The sequence below is a fragment of the Lissotriton helveticus genome, chromosome 3_1, assembly GCF_964261635.1.
Source record: "Lissotriton helveticus chromosome 3_1, aLisHel1.1, whole genome shotgun sequence".
NCBI classification, from domain to species: Eukaryota; Metazoa; Chordata; class Amphibia; order Caudata; family Salamandridae; genus Lissotriton; species Lissotriton helveticus.
This window is the reverse complement of record NC_136061.1, coordinates 1,808,204,376-1,808,218,938: the sequence shown is the minus strand read 5'-3', so window position 1 is coordinate 1,808,218,938 and position 14,563 is coordinate 1,808,204,376. Positions and strand designations below refer to the sequence as shown.

The following is a 14,563-nucleotide window of genomic DNA, read 5'->3' as shown; positions in this document are numbered from 1 at the left end:
GCCTAGTTAGGCATGAAGAAATGTTTCAATGATATGATGAGAGCATCAATCTGTGATTATTTTAATTGTGCTGTCGGGACCTGGAAGGGTTTGTCGCTACAAGTGTTGGCGTTAATCACTAGCTCTTACAATATGAGGCTTCACTGGCTTTTTAGCTACTCATTGTCCTTTTTCACATGCTTTATTTCCTTCCGCTTCCTAAATTCTGGTTCTGCTTTGCCATCAAGAAAGACTAAAGAGGACCTGAGCAGATCTCGTATCTTATGAACACACTATACAAGTATGTTGGGAATTAAGGAAGTATTGTTGTACCAATTGATTTATTGATGTGGTGTGGATAGGTTAGTGATCAAGCTCCTTGTTTGCCATATATAATCTGGCCTCATGACATAATAGTGCATATCTGATACATTACACTGGTCTGTTAAAACATCAGCCTCTGTGTCCCCTCACTTTTGTTTGGCCTCGTAAAGTGGGTGTGTGGGATTCGGTCTGTGCAAAATGAAGCATATTTTTCCAAGTTTCCCTGTCCCAGTCAAAATTCAATATCACTATCATTTATTTATTCCAATTTTGGGGATTTCCCAGAAATCTGCCATGGAGCAATACAGGGAAGATATGTTCTTACTCCCAAATGTAAGAAGTTTGAGACCTGGTCTTGCCAAATATAGCAGATATGACAGAATGCCATGGGTACACACTAGACGAGATGCGAGTTGTTCCTTAGAAACTACATGTAAAATCTTTACCACTTTTTCCTGAAAACACTCTGGTCGAGGAGGCTCTTGCTTCCTTGACGATCAACGTGTAGCTGTATGAGGTCAACACAGCACGAGCCCTGGTTCCCAGATGACATCACCTGTGACAGAAACATCGGCTGAATGATCAACGAGTACCTCACCAGCACTTAGCAGACCATGCAGCCAATTGTAGGGCGAGCAGCAGAGATGCCAGGACCAGAACAGGTTTCGGAGCAAAAATAGATAAGCAGTTTGCTCTTCCCTCATTTAAAAAATAAAATAAAAAATGCAGTAAAATCTTAACATGTTCATGCAATGCTTGTCGTAACTTAATTAAATCAAATACCTAAATAATTTAACAAACGCATTGTTTGCACACAACAAACTAATATTCAACAGAACACATTCAACATAAAAAAGATGTTTCACACAACTGAAATTTGATCCCAAAACCAATAGCCTCAGTACTGATGACATATAGCCAGGTATCTCTTCACTACCAATACCACCCACTACTGATGACACACACACAAAATACAACTCAGGCACACCACAAATCCAGCAACACAATGCACAAGTTAAGCACTGGGTAAAATGCTGCCAACCCAAGATCGACACAACAAATAAAGTTCTCTAACACTAAAAACATACTCAAATCTTAATGAATAAAAATAATACCACCCAATAATGAAACAGTACTGCTTACAGTCTGAAATGTAACTATGTTTAATGTTCCGCAAGACAAAACAGATACCGTCTTGGGAAAATACCAAATGACACTGCATAACATTTTATAATAACTTTGCAAAAGAAACCCAGGATCTGTGAGGGAAACACTAGACATGAATAGCGTGAAGAAGCTGTACAAATGAGAGGAATGGATGTGCTCTGTACCAACATGGATAGCAATATTTTTAAATCGTTTCGATACAGACTTAAATGACTAAACTCTAGCTTTACTGCAACCAATCTCTTACATAAGGGATTCGGAGTGGTGTGTAGTGACTGACCTCTTTGGCTAGCAAAGTCAGCACAAGCATAATGCACATTAAGGCAAAAAGTCTGTGGAAGTGCTCTTGCACTTTATCGAGATGCGGTGTCCGGTATGTAGACAAGTTTAGCAAAAGAATTTGCTCACTATACTCTTGCTTTCACAAAGCTAAACGTGGATAAGAGCATGTTTTCACTTCTAAATCAGAATATTTTTGCTTGGAGTCAGTTCTCAAAGGTTGTTGTGATAGGCACTTTCTTGCATTGCCAATTTTCCTTCATGGTTAGCAATCCCAAGTATACTACCCAGCATGATGGAGACAATAAATGCCTCAACGCTTCTGAACAGCCTATCTGCAGAAGGATTTCATTTGCTTGTTACATGAGCGCTGTTGTCATCTGTTAATGGATGCAATTACCTGTAGTTGGTGTCTATGTCTATGTCTGTACAGCTCTTTCTACAGGTCCTAAAAGTAGACTGCAGAAGACAACAGACCCAGCAGAGCTTTTAATGATCCTAATGTGGATTGTTGGACAAACATGGTTCTAGTGTGGAGACTGCGGAACGCACTTCTCCTCTGAGAAACTGAGATGAGACAGACATTCAAACTTTTGCGTCAGTAAGTTTAAGTGCTTGTATTTCTGCTAGTGATGCACAGCAATCGCTTACTCGGAGTAATCAGTTCTTGGGTTAAGGGTTGATGTGCGTTTTGTGTGCCTCCTCATGTGAGTTGCTAGTGCAAGACACTTTGTGAATGCTTTAAGTGCTCATCTTAAACTATAAAAGAGAACTCTGTTCACCATGAAGGTAGAACGCAGCCAGTTCCATAAATGTTCTGGACTTAAGCGAGATGGATATATGAAAGTATAAACTATTAAAGGTCAAAAGGTAAAACTGTACTAAAGTCCTTCTGAAAACGCTTCTTGTGATGTACCTGATAAAGACTCATGTGCTCTGTGATGGTTTTTCTCTAGGGCAGGGATTTTTTTTAAAGGCACGGTTGGCCAAAACTAGCTAGCACTGCTCTGGGATGGACATTGCTCTTATTGAGGGGTGGTAGGTGGTTTGCAGCTGGAATGGAGAGCTTAAATGATACGATGCATAGAATCCATTTAAATAACAGCATTTTGCTCAGTGTGAAAAGCGACCCATTATTTTTCATCTTACCTGGGTACTTCTGGAAGGGGGAGGGAAGAAAGTCAATCATGTATGTTGGTAATGGGAATAGTGCATCTGAAGGACTTGATCACTGTACCAAGTGATTTGTCTGCTCCTTGTAGTGTAGGAAATAGGCAGATTAGTTTGGTACATTTGGCTACATCTTTAGTGAGGATTGTGCCTTCTCTTGCCATGTAGGTGGAAATTGGCATTGGGTACTGGGAAATGCACCTGTTTGGCATTGTACATTCTAATTTGTGGCGTAATCATAATCTTGGCAGGAAGTTCGTATACGAAGCAAAGGGTTTTGGTCATGAAGGACTACCTCAAAATGAGAGTATGAGCTTCAAGAGGACTGTGCTTGAGAAGCAAATCTAATATACCCAGTTTGTTCTCTTTTAGGATACAACATACATTTTCGTGCTGAGGGTCTATAGTTTCCTATTCTTGATTGGTGCAAATGATAGGCAGAAAGAGAAAGGTCACAATGCTTTAGTACAAGGCTGTATTCATGATGGAGCTTAATTCAGAGTGGCTGCAAAGCGGAGTAGGACACTTTTTAACCTCACCCTGTACGCCCCAAACGGTTAGGAACAGTATTCAACAATGGCTTTCTTAATTTTTCATGCTTTTTTAGGGCTACATACAAATTATGGTAGTCAACATTAAATTGGTTACTTCTGAACTAAAACAATTATCTTTATCCTGTCTATCTTCTTCAAAAAGAACTTTCTGCTCACCCTCTATCTGAAAGTATGCTAGTCAGCATTTTTCACTGAGAACTTGAGGATCATGAATAAAGGCAAAAATAGCATTTTCTGGTCTTCAAAATTCACACAGTGCTGCAGTTTGTTCCCCACGACAGGCACAGGTTCATCAACAATGCATAAGTCACATGGTAAAGACATCAAGTAGATTTGCACTCTCTGCAACTCTGCCTAGGGCACTAGGGGATCTCGACTCTTTGGACGAAAGGAGAGGTTCAGTAATACGCGATATTCGCGTTATCATTGTTCAGGATTAGAAAGCTATCCTTTACCCATGGATGCTGTTGAATGTCCAAAGGGCTGCTGCTTTTCTGGTAGACTGACAGTAAAGAGCTGGATTTCTCATTTTAATGGTGGCTCATCTTTTGAGTTATGAAAGTAATCCACTCTTCTGGCCCAATCCTGCATAATCTTATTCTTCTTAGAATGTAAAGCCTATTACACAATTTGCACATTGTTAGACGGAAAAGTCCTCTACATTATAAAAAACATGTACCCCTGCCTGCAGTGTCCAACTGCATTGCGGTATAGATCTATAATACTGATTTTTTTCATCATAACGCAATACAGATTGTAAGAAAGTGCCTCTTGACATGGTCAGCCCCCACTTTTTGTCAGGTTTTGATTGTAGTGCGCAGGGTCCCAGTCAATCAGGTCCCCTGTTCTAGTGCTTCTTTCTTAAAACATACCCACAATTGGTACTTCAGCCCCCCTGGTCCCTAGTAAAGGGATCCTGGGTACCTAGGGCCTGGGCCCGAAGAGGTTCCCCTGGTACCCTCTACCTGGGATCATGCCACTGCCATTGCACCTTACATGCCCCTGTGAGGTTAAAAACGGCAAAGTCGACATGGCACCTGGGTTGGGTGCCATGCCAGTCAGCACTGCTTGAAGGTATAGTTAAGTCACCCCTCTAGCAGGCCTTACAGCCCTAAGGCAGGGTGCAATATGCTACAGGTGAGGGCATATCTCCATTAGTGAATATGCCCCTACAATACCCAAGTCAATTCTTAAATATTGTAAGTGCCTGGGAAGCCATAAGGAGTACATGGGCTGGAAACTCCAGTTCCCCAGCACCACGATGGCTTCACTGAATACAAGAGGGTTTGGTACCAAACTACTCCTCAAAATAAACCCACACTGATGCCAGTGAGTGAATTATTGTAACATGTACTCAAAGGGCATCTCAGAGTTGCCCCCTGAAAAACATGTTTCTGCACCCCTGGGGGTGCGGGGAGAGCATTTGCTCTCTGGGAAAATAAACAATGAACACCCTGGGGGCAGGGGTGCCACACCTCTTTCCCCGGGATGGGCCAGTTCTTGAAAGGGAAGCTGCAAAGGCCTTTAGCCTATGTAATTTGACCCGAGCCTCTGCTGCTAGGAGCAGATGGCAGCCCCCAGGTTATACCTGCACTTTGGTCAGCAAAAACAGCGGGAAAGCTTAGAAATGCAAAGAGGTGTACCCATCTTTGACAACTCCACTCCTCAGGTTGAGGAGGCAAAGTTTACCACACTTTTCAGTCCCCTCCATCTTAAAGATGACGGGATTCCTACAATCAAGGCTAGGTCTATGCCCCCTCTCACAGGACGGTGGCATAATAGTGGGTGTAGTCACCCCGGTAAGGGACCAAATGACCCTACCCATTACTTCACCCCTAAAACACCCCACAGGTGGCTCCCTCAGACCGAGAACGCAGATTACTGGAACCTATGAAGAAGAAATATGAAGAAGATGCCTTGCAGCAAAGCCTGAAGAAGACTCCTGACTTTGCCCCAGCCCTATTGGCCTGTCACCAGCTTTAAAGACTGCAAAGACGACAATGCCCGTCCTTTGGCCAGCGACTTCCAGAATCCAGAGGAACAGCCTGCTCTTCAACAAAGACCAGATCTCCTGAGGACAGTGGCCCCATCCAGAAGAGCTCAACGAAAGACTCTGGATCCAGTGGGAACCGAGACTCCAGCCCACACTGCACCAGACGCCCACAGCCCGGGTCTGAGTGGATCACCTGTCCAGGGATGTCTCCCAAGGAATCCTGAGCTCCAGTCAAGCATTGGCTGACCCAAGGCTAGGGAATTCGTATCACCAGACACCCGAGACATGTTTACTTCTGTCAGGGGCAAGAAGATTTAATGTTCATTTTGGCCAACAGACAACTAGACATTAAATCCACGTAAATGGGAGCAAAGTTGCAACACTTTCTTGCTCATAGCCAAAAACAGAAAATGGGTATATTTGCCCACACACGTAGGAGACTTAGTAAGAGAATGCCTGGCTGGACATAAGCAAATTCCATGCGTTTTTCAATAATGGAAAAATATTTTTGTAATGATTTTACACAGGGCAAGGTTAAACAAAAAGTGATGGGCCTAACCAAAGGTCAGCAGTTCAGAAAAATGCATTAACAAATATGAAGGTTAATACTGGCCGGAACTCTTCCAGTGAACCTTAGTCCTCTACTCTCTGATATTGAAGTACTGGAAACCACAAACCGCTCTGCTAATGCACCTAAAATTTGAATGAATACTGTTCGGCTTTTTTTCTTTGCCTTTGTACCTGTATTGAGGCCTACTCCCACTTTTGCACTTACATCAATAGTGTAAATTCAGAGCTACTTTGCAGCTGCACGTTAAAATCTTTTTCTTCTTCCAAGAACATTTCCACTCTGAACCACCCTCTTCTCACACCTCAGAAAATATTTACTCACCAGAAAAAGAAGGTGTAAGTGAATCTTTTTACAAGTGCGCATCCATACTTTGAGGCTAACAAACTGAAAATCAGACCCGATTTCGGACCAAACCTGAAACAAACATTGGCAAACTCTATAGCCGTAAACCGTTAAAGAGACTTTTGGTGTCAAGGAGGGCCAAACCCATACTAGATTTTCAGGATAATCACATAAAATAAACAAATATTCATTTAATCTAATTGGAACTAATTTGGAAAGTTGGTGGTAATTCTGAAAATCTGGCCATGGATTCTGACCTGCCCTCATGGATCATCTTCGCCACGTAATCCTAACGTCCTTGGAACCCTTGCCCAACAAATATTTGCATTGCTAATACATTTGTAGAATGTCCCTCCTTACAATAGAAAATGAGTGACTTCTTGTTAAACCTGTCAGCCCTTTGGGTGGTCCCTCCTAATTATTTATTTTATCCCCTTTTTGCCTCTATTTTTTCCGGATGTCCACTACATTTTTTTTTCTGGTGTTGACCCTAGGTCTCAGGGCATCTCATTATTACTTATTAGTAATGTGGCGCAGGTGCTCCTGTTAAATGGAGGGAGTGTAGGGAGACACAAAATGGTGGCCTGCTCAAATCATCTCAGAACCTGGGGCCATAGAGTTGCATGAGGGGTTGTAGAACCTGCTGGACCCTTCTGGACTCTCTTGGCCCAGACTATAAAAGGTGGAATGGGGCGGCCATTTTGGTTCGTCCAGTCAGTGAGGAGAAGGAACAGACAGGAGTCAAGGCTTCTGCGAGGAGAGGTTGGCGCGCAGAGGGGAGAATGGATTGTCTTCAGGCCTGTCCCCCCTTTCGCTGATGACCCCCCCTTTGTCAGATGACCTAGCCCTGCTCTTGGTTTCGACTCCAAGTGAGATACTCGTGAGGCACCCCTTGTAAGGAAACCCGGTTTGGTCAGGAGAGTGGAGGACCATAAGCCGGGAGCTAGAGGGTGTGAAACTGCCTGTTGTGCTAACTGTGAACTAATACTGAATAGAGGCAACAGGAGGTTCACCAGAAACAGATCTTGCGTAGCGCCTCACTAACTCGCGCTGGTCGGCACTCACCGCTACTCATCTAGCCTTGCTGAGAAGAGCGAGCAGTCTGGGCGTCCTGGTGAGCGGCTTCCGCGTTGGTTACTAAAGAAGCGAAGGGCCTGTGAAGTTCCGCCCGGCACGTCAGCAGGAGGCGAGGCGCCGTAAGGTGAGGGGCGGGCTGCAGCGAAGGGCCTATGAACCTCCGCCCGGCACGTCAGCAGGAGGCGAGGCACCGTAAGATGAGGGGCGGGCTGCGAAAAGGCCGGATCAGAACAGAGTACTTCCTTGTATAGCGGGCTGAGGGCGAAGGCAGGAATTACCCCTCCCTTTCTTGGCCGGATTTTGGTGAATTCAGCTGTCAGAGTCCCTCAGGTTGCGCGGGGACTTGGTCGAGTGCTCTCCACATCATGACTTTCCCGTAGAGGTGCCACTCCCGAAGTAAGCAGGGAATCACAAGGCGGGGAGAGGGGTGAACGTGTGAGCGCAACGTGAGCCTTGCTGGATTAGACCTGTGGTCTGACTGCTTGGTCTAGGGAATATCGAGACTGTAAGGCCAGCCGGCCTCTAACAAGCAGAGTTTCATAAACAAAAAGGAATGTAACGAGGGAGTGTACCACCTGCCACCAGTCATCCTCAGCCAGACTACTCCCCAGTGGTGGGTTGGGGACAGGGTGGCTAGTGGGAGGTACATTTTCAAAGGGTCCAGATGGCCATGCCTGTCTAGAAGCAGAGACGGAACAATCACGCTGGGGGAACTGAGTCTTGCCAGTCTTAGGAGGGTTTATGATCAATGGGAAATCTGTTTGCGCTAAAGTATTGCCTGCCTTTCTGAGTTGTATGTAGAAGGTATTTATGACTTGTGTGAAGTAACGTTTCTGACCTACATTTTGGCATTCTAGGCAACCTACCGTATAACCAGTAGTGTAATTCCTGCAGAGCGGGTTTTGGACCTTCTAACTCTTGCATTCGTAATTCCATTGTGTCCTCGATGGTAATGTACGATTTACATCTCCCTGTTCTAGACTAAAAATGGAAATGATTAGGAAAGATCCGCTTATGAATTTAGAATGTATGTAATCCTCATGAATGTATAAAAGTATGTAAAATGACGGTGATATCTAAAATGCAAATGTAACAGAATTTTGAGGTAACCAAAAGCTAATTTGAAGAGAAGATAACGCTTTTCTACTTATCTAACAAGGTGTGGTGTCATTTTTAGTGGATGGACGCTGAACTGCTGTAGTGAGTGTGACGCAAGCATAGCACAGTTGCCTTAGAGATAGGCCTTACCGCTTGAGCCAGGCTACCCCAGGTGGACTGGTACCCCCAGGTCCAACACTTCTTACAACCTTCATGGAAATCCGTGGATTTCTTTGTGGGCAGTTAGGCACATGTTATGCAAACATTTCCAGTTAGACACTGCTTAATTCATAAATGTCTTTGCCCATGCTGGTAAGCAGATCAAGGGCACTAGCTTGTTAGTAAGCTTGGTGACTTATTAGCGCAGTCATCTCCAACTACATCGGTATAAATCAGCATCACGTACGGGCTAGAGCAGACTAACACTTTGGGAATAGGCAGGTGATATGTTCCCTGCAACACTGCACTCTTTCTACAGGAAATGTGCTGTGGCTCCTGTGAAGGGGCTGTGTTAAGTTACAATGTATTTGGAGGAAAGAGATGAATCACAGAAGATGTATTGCTCAGTGCAGCTTTAGCAGTAAATTTGTTTTATTTTAAAAGCTGCTGAAAAAGAGGAATGCAAACAGAGTACAGCAATACCTCCCCCCGTAGCAAGGGGCAACTATCAACCAGCTGAGTACTGGCCCCAAAACCTTTGGTGCAGCCTGGTCCATCCCGCATTAGCTGGACTGAGTTATTGGTCAGTCTACAATTGGCAGAGACTGACTGAACCTTCCTTTCTTTCTTTCTTGCTTATATCTTCACAATCTGGCTGGCCAGTCCACTACCGTAACAGCACTTTGTGAAACTGCGTCATGTCATCTTCTGATCTAGGCAGCAAACTCTGTTAAGTGTATAGGAAGTTGGTTTGCTTGAAGGCAGACCTGACCTAGTGCAGGTAATTAGTATTTAAAGTGGTCATAGTGAGTGTCTGCAGAGCATGTGAGCCTAGTCCGTGTGTGCAAGCCTGTTTACGTGGAGTATCTCTGTGCGTGGGCCTGTCAACTGGAGTTCTGTGTCTATGCATGGTGTAGATGCTTCTCTGCAGGATGTGTATCTGTGCGGGACATGTATGTTTTCAGTGGGTGTGTATCTGCACAGAAGTTGTGTGTATGCACAAGAGTGTGTCTCGGTCTGTCAATAGGGAGAGCTTGGGTCTATGTATTATGGGTGTTTTGATGTCTGCGCGGGGGAGGGAGTATGTCTCTAGGAGTGTGTGCCAGCATACGGTTGTGTGTCTGTGCAGTAAGTGAAGTATTAATATATGCAACTGCAGTGTAGTTATGGGACTTTGAAATGGGGTAATTTGAGTGTGGAGTCGGTGTGTGTGTCTGTCGCAGGAGTGTGCATCATTGCAGTTGGGTTGTGTGTATGTGCAGTTGGTCAGTAAGGCAATTTGAAAGGGGAAGAACCAATTAGGCTGGAAACAGGCCAGGCATCTCGTGACAGACAGACCCTTCCCAACACCACAGAATTTCTGATCCATTTCTTTTTTACTGCAACACTGAGGTACTCCACCTTAATTTTAATTCCAGAATATCATGCTACCAGAATATTATATACAAAATATTGAGGATCAAAATATTGAGAAGGTAATTGGTAGGTAAAGATTTACTATTCTAAATTTCAGACTATTTTGATAGGATGAGGTTTCTGTATAAGATGTTTCCACATACAACAAACATGGATGGATGTGCAAATATGCTGCTGCTAGCTTTTTGGAACAGCATATCCAAACTACCAGACCTGAAGTCAGGTATTCAAGATCATTTATTGTTGGGTTTCATCAGTACTTAAGGAGAATTTCACTTTTCCTCAGCAATATAGTCAAGTTTTACATTTTTGCAAGTCATGGATATCCCTGGTCAATTCTATTAAAAAAAACATTCATAAATGATTGTCAGCCCACATAATTGATTTGGGAATAGGTGGGACAAGTTGGTTGTCTTACAGGACATGTAGATTTATGTTTTATTTTGTCCCATGGACAAGTAGAATATTTAAAAATGTCTACACCCCTGTGACCCCTCCAGGATCCTTTGACAAAGCCTATAGCCTGAATCCAGTGGCTCCCCTGACTGGAAACGGCTCCAGTAAGAAGTCTTCAATGTCTAAAGGCACCCCTGCATCCAAAGCCCCTGTGCCTTGATAAGCTGAATCGACGGGTGCCTCTACAACTACCTACATCTTGACTCATCTCTGCTGTCATTTGTCTCCCTTCTGCAACCTCTGTTGCGACGTCTGCAGACTGTTTGCCAAAAGCAGAATCCTCAATGAACCGCATTGGGCGCAACTGTATAGCTGGTGGTGTATGTTTGGTGATGCTTTGTGCCTCCCCCTTCCTGTACTTGAGCTAACCCCCGAAGCTTGGTACCAGCAACCGATTACCAACCTGCAAGCAGTGTGGCATTGAGCACCCCCAGTCTCCATTGAAACGCACTGAGCCAAACTCAGATTCTGACCTTGTCACCCAGCTGCCCCTGTGCTGCAGTTTTGGTACTCACCTGACCCTTGCTGATCTTTTGACTGGAACTGCAAGTCTGCTATTTTCCCATAGAATCACATTGTTTTCCTCAATAGGATAACATTGAACTGTTCAGAAATGGTCGACTTTTTAAAAGAGAAGGAACATGCTACTTACCAGTATGCATCTGTTCTTGGCATGTAGAGCTGCAGAGTTGCACACTGTGCATAGATCGCCACCTAGTGTTGGGCTCGGATGTTTGCAGTTTGTTGTTGTCCTGAAAAGTTCTTTGGAAGTCACAAGATTGGTGACTCCTCCTTAGGACCACATTGCGCATGGGCATCGGCTCCATCCCCAGATTGTTTTTCGCCATTAGGGAAATGATGGAGCTTTGCAAGAAGGAAGTATGCCCATGTAATTTGTATCTAATTAAGATAATACTGGAACAGACAAGGGTAGCCGGGGAGGCGGGTGGGCATGTGCAACTCTGCAGCTCTACATGCCAAGAACAAATGCATACTGGTAAGTAGCATTTTCCGTTCGAGGCATATGAGCTGTAGATTGCACACTGTGCATAGATTGTATAGCAGTACCCACTCTTAGCGGCCACCACCCCTATCTGTTGCAGTAGTTTGGAATAATGTTTTGAGAACAGCCTGGCCCACATTAGCTTGTTGCTTGGTTTGCACATCTACACAAAAGTGTTCTTGTGAATCTGTGGGGTGTAGCCCATGTAGCTGCTCTGCAGATGTCATCTAGGGAAATATATTCCCATAAAATGCCATTGAAGCCCCTATTTTTCTTGTGGAGTGGGCTTTAGGAGGAACAGATAACGTACGTTTAGCTTTGTGGTAACACATCTGTAAGCATTTGATAATCCAGCTAGCTATTCCAGATTTTGAAATGGGATTACCTTTGTGTGGTGGTAAGACACAAAAAGCTGTTTTGTCTTACTAAAGGGTTGTGTCCTTTCTATGTAGTATAGCAATGCTCTTTTGTCATCTAATGTGTGAAGAGCTCTTTCTGCTACGGTCTATGGTTGCGAGAAGAAAACGGGCATTTCCACAGATTGATTGAGATGGAAGGGAGAAATGACTTTGGGCAAGAATTTTGGATTAGTACGCAGAACTACCTTATTGTGATGCATTTGCAAGAAGGGTTCTTGAATGGTTAGTGCTTATAGTTCACTAACTCTCTGCAGAGAAATAATAGCTACTAAGAACGCACCCTTCCACGTTAAAAATTGTAGTTCACATTTGTGTAAGGGTTGGAAGGGAGGTCCCATTAACTGTGTGAGAACAACGTTTAAATTCCACACAGGTGAAGGTGGTACTCTGGGAGGAATTATTCTTTTAAGGCCTTCCATAAAGGCTTTAATGGCAGGCACTCTGAATAGAGATAGACGTCTGTTTTGCAGATATGCTGCTATAGCAGCAAGATGTAATCTAATAGACGTAAAGGCTAAGTTGCATCTTTGGAGATGCAGTAAGTATCCTATGATGTGTTGAATAGACACATCTAGAGGATTAATATTGTTGTTGTGACAATATATTACAAATCGTTTCCACTTGGCTGCATAACATGCCCTAGTGGTTGGACGTCTAGCTTCTTTTATGACATTAATGGAGTCTGGAGGAATGTTCAAATATCCAAATTCTAGGATTTCAGGAGCCAGATCGCAAGGTTGAGCTGAGCTGGGTGTGGGTGTCTGATCTCTTCACGGTTCTGCGTTAAGAGGTGTGGAGACAGGTGTAATTTTTGGTGCGGTACTACCGACAGTTGCAGCAGTGTGGTGTACCACGGCTGTCTGGCCCACGTTGGAGCAACTAGGATGAGGGTCAGAGAATGCTGCTGTAGTTTGCGTACTACTAGTGGCATGAGTGGTAGAGGTGGAAAAGCGTACGCAAATCTGTTTGACCAGTTCATCCATATCGCATTGCCTTTGGACAGTGGGTGTGGATATCTGGCGGCGAAGCTTGGGCATTTGGCGTTTGTGGGTGGCAAATAGGTCTATCTGAGGTTGTCCCCATATCTGAAACAATGGCTGAAGAACTTGCATATGAAGTTCCCACTCGTGGGTCTGTTGTGTTTATCGACTTAACAGATCCGCAATGGTATTTTGTACTCCTGGAACATGCTGGGCTAGAAGGAATATGCTTTGAGGTATAGCCCACCGCCATATGTCCTGTGCTAGTTGATAGTTGCAGGGATTGTGTGCCCCCTGCTTCTGTATGTAATACATGGCTGTCATGTTGTCTGTGCGGACTAACACAGCTTTGTTTGATACCTGCTTCTGGAAAGCTTTTAGTGCTAGGAATATTGCTAGTAACTCCAGATGATTGATGTGAAGTAACTTTTGTTGTGGTGTCCACCTGCCTTGCATTGTGTGTTGCAGTAGGTGGGCTCCCCAGCCGGAGAGCGATGCGTCCGCAGTTAAGATTATCTGAAGAACTGGCTCTTGGAACGGTCGCCCCTTGGAAAGGTTGAGTCCAACCGTCTACCAACAAAAGGTCTGTCAATTGACCTTGAGCCTGGTTCCACTGACTTGATAAGCATTCCTGTAGCGGACGCATTTGAAGTCTTGCATGGGGCACTATGAAAACGCAAGAGGCCATCATCCCTATGAGTTGCATGAACACTCTTGCTGGGAGGGAGTGTTGTAGCTGAAACCTTGTTAGAAGAGTTTGTATGCTGGCTATCCTTGCTGGAGTGGGATAGGCGAGCGCTTTAGAGGTGTTTATTGTGGCACTGAGGTACTGTTGTACTTTGGATGGCTGTAGATGGGACTTGGCGTGGTTTATTGTGAACCCCAAGTTGTGAAGAAGTTGTATTGTGGCATGAGGGTGTTCCACACATTGGTTGTATGAGCTGGCTTCTATGAGCCAGTCGTCGAGGTACGGGAAGACATGGATGTGTTTTCTTCGTAAATGCACTGCCACCACTGCTAAGCACTTGGTGAATACTCTTGGTGCTGTTGTGACTCCGAATGGGAGTACTTTGAATTGATAGTGCTGTCCGTCTATTACAAATCTGAGATACTTCCTGTGAGCCTTGTGAATGGGAATGTGGAAGTATGCGTCCTTGAGATCTAAAGTAGCTAGGAAGTCGTTTTGCGACAGAAGCGGAAGGACTTGTTGCAGTGTGACCATGTGAAAATGCTCTGACTATGTATTTGTTTAGCGGTCTGAGGTCTAGAATAGGTCTTAGAGAGACGTCCTTTTTTGGAATCAGAAAATATAGAGAGTAAACCCCTTTGTTTTGTTGGTGCAGAGGAACTGGTTCTATTGCACTTTTTTTTATCAGGGATTCTACTTCTTGCTTTAACAGTGCTAGATGTTCTTGTGACATTGGACGCTGTTGGGTGGTATGTTTGGGGGGTAGATGTTAGTTCTAGACAGTAACCTGATTGAATAATTTGTCGCACCCACCTATCTGATGTGATGTTGGTCCAGGCAGGAAGGAATTGTTGCAGTCTTCCCCCCCCCCCAGGAGTGGAATGTTGG

General features: G+C 44.3%; 1 protein-coding gene across 5 annotated transcripts in view; it reads right to left on the bottom strand.

Moving 5' to 3' along the window:
- Nucleotides 1–14,563, bottom strand: part of LOC144823835 (heterogeneous nuclear ribonucleoprotein R) — a 413,049-nt gene that overhangs the window by 1,854 nt on the left and 396,632 nt on the right. The window lies entirely within an intron of this gene.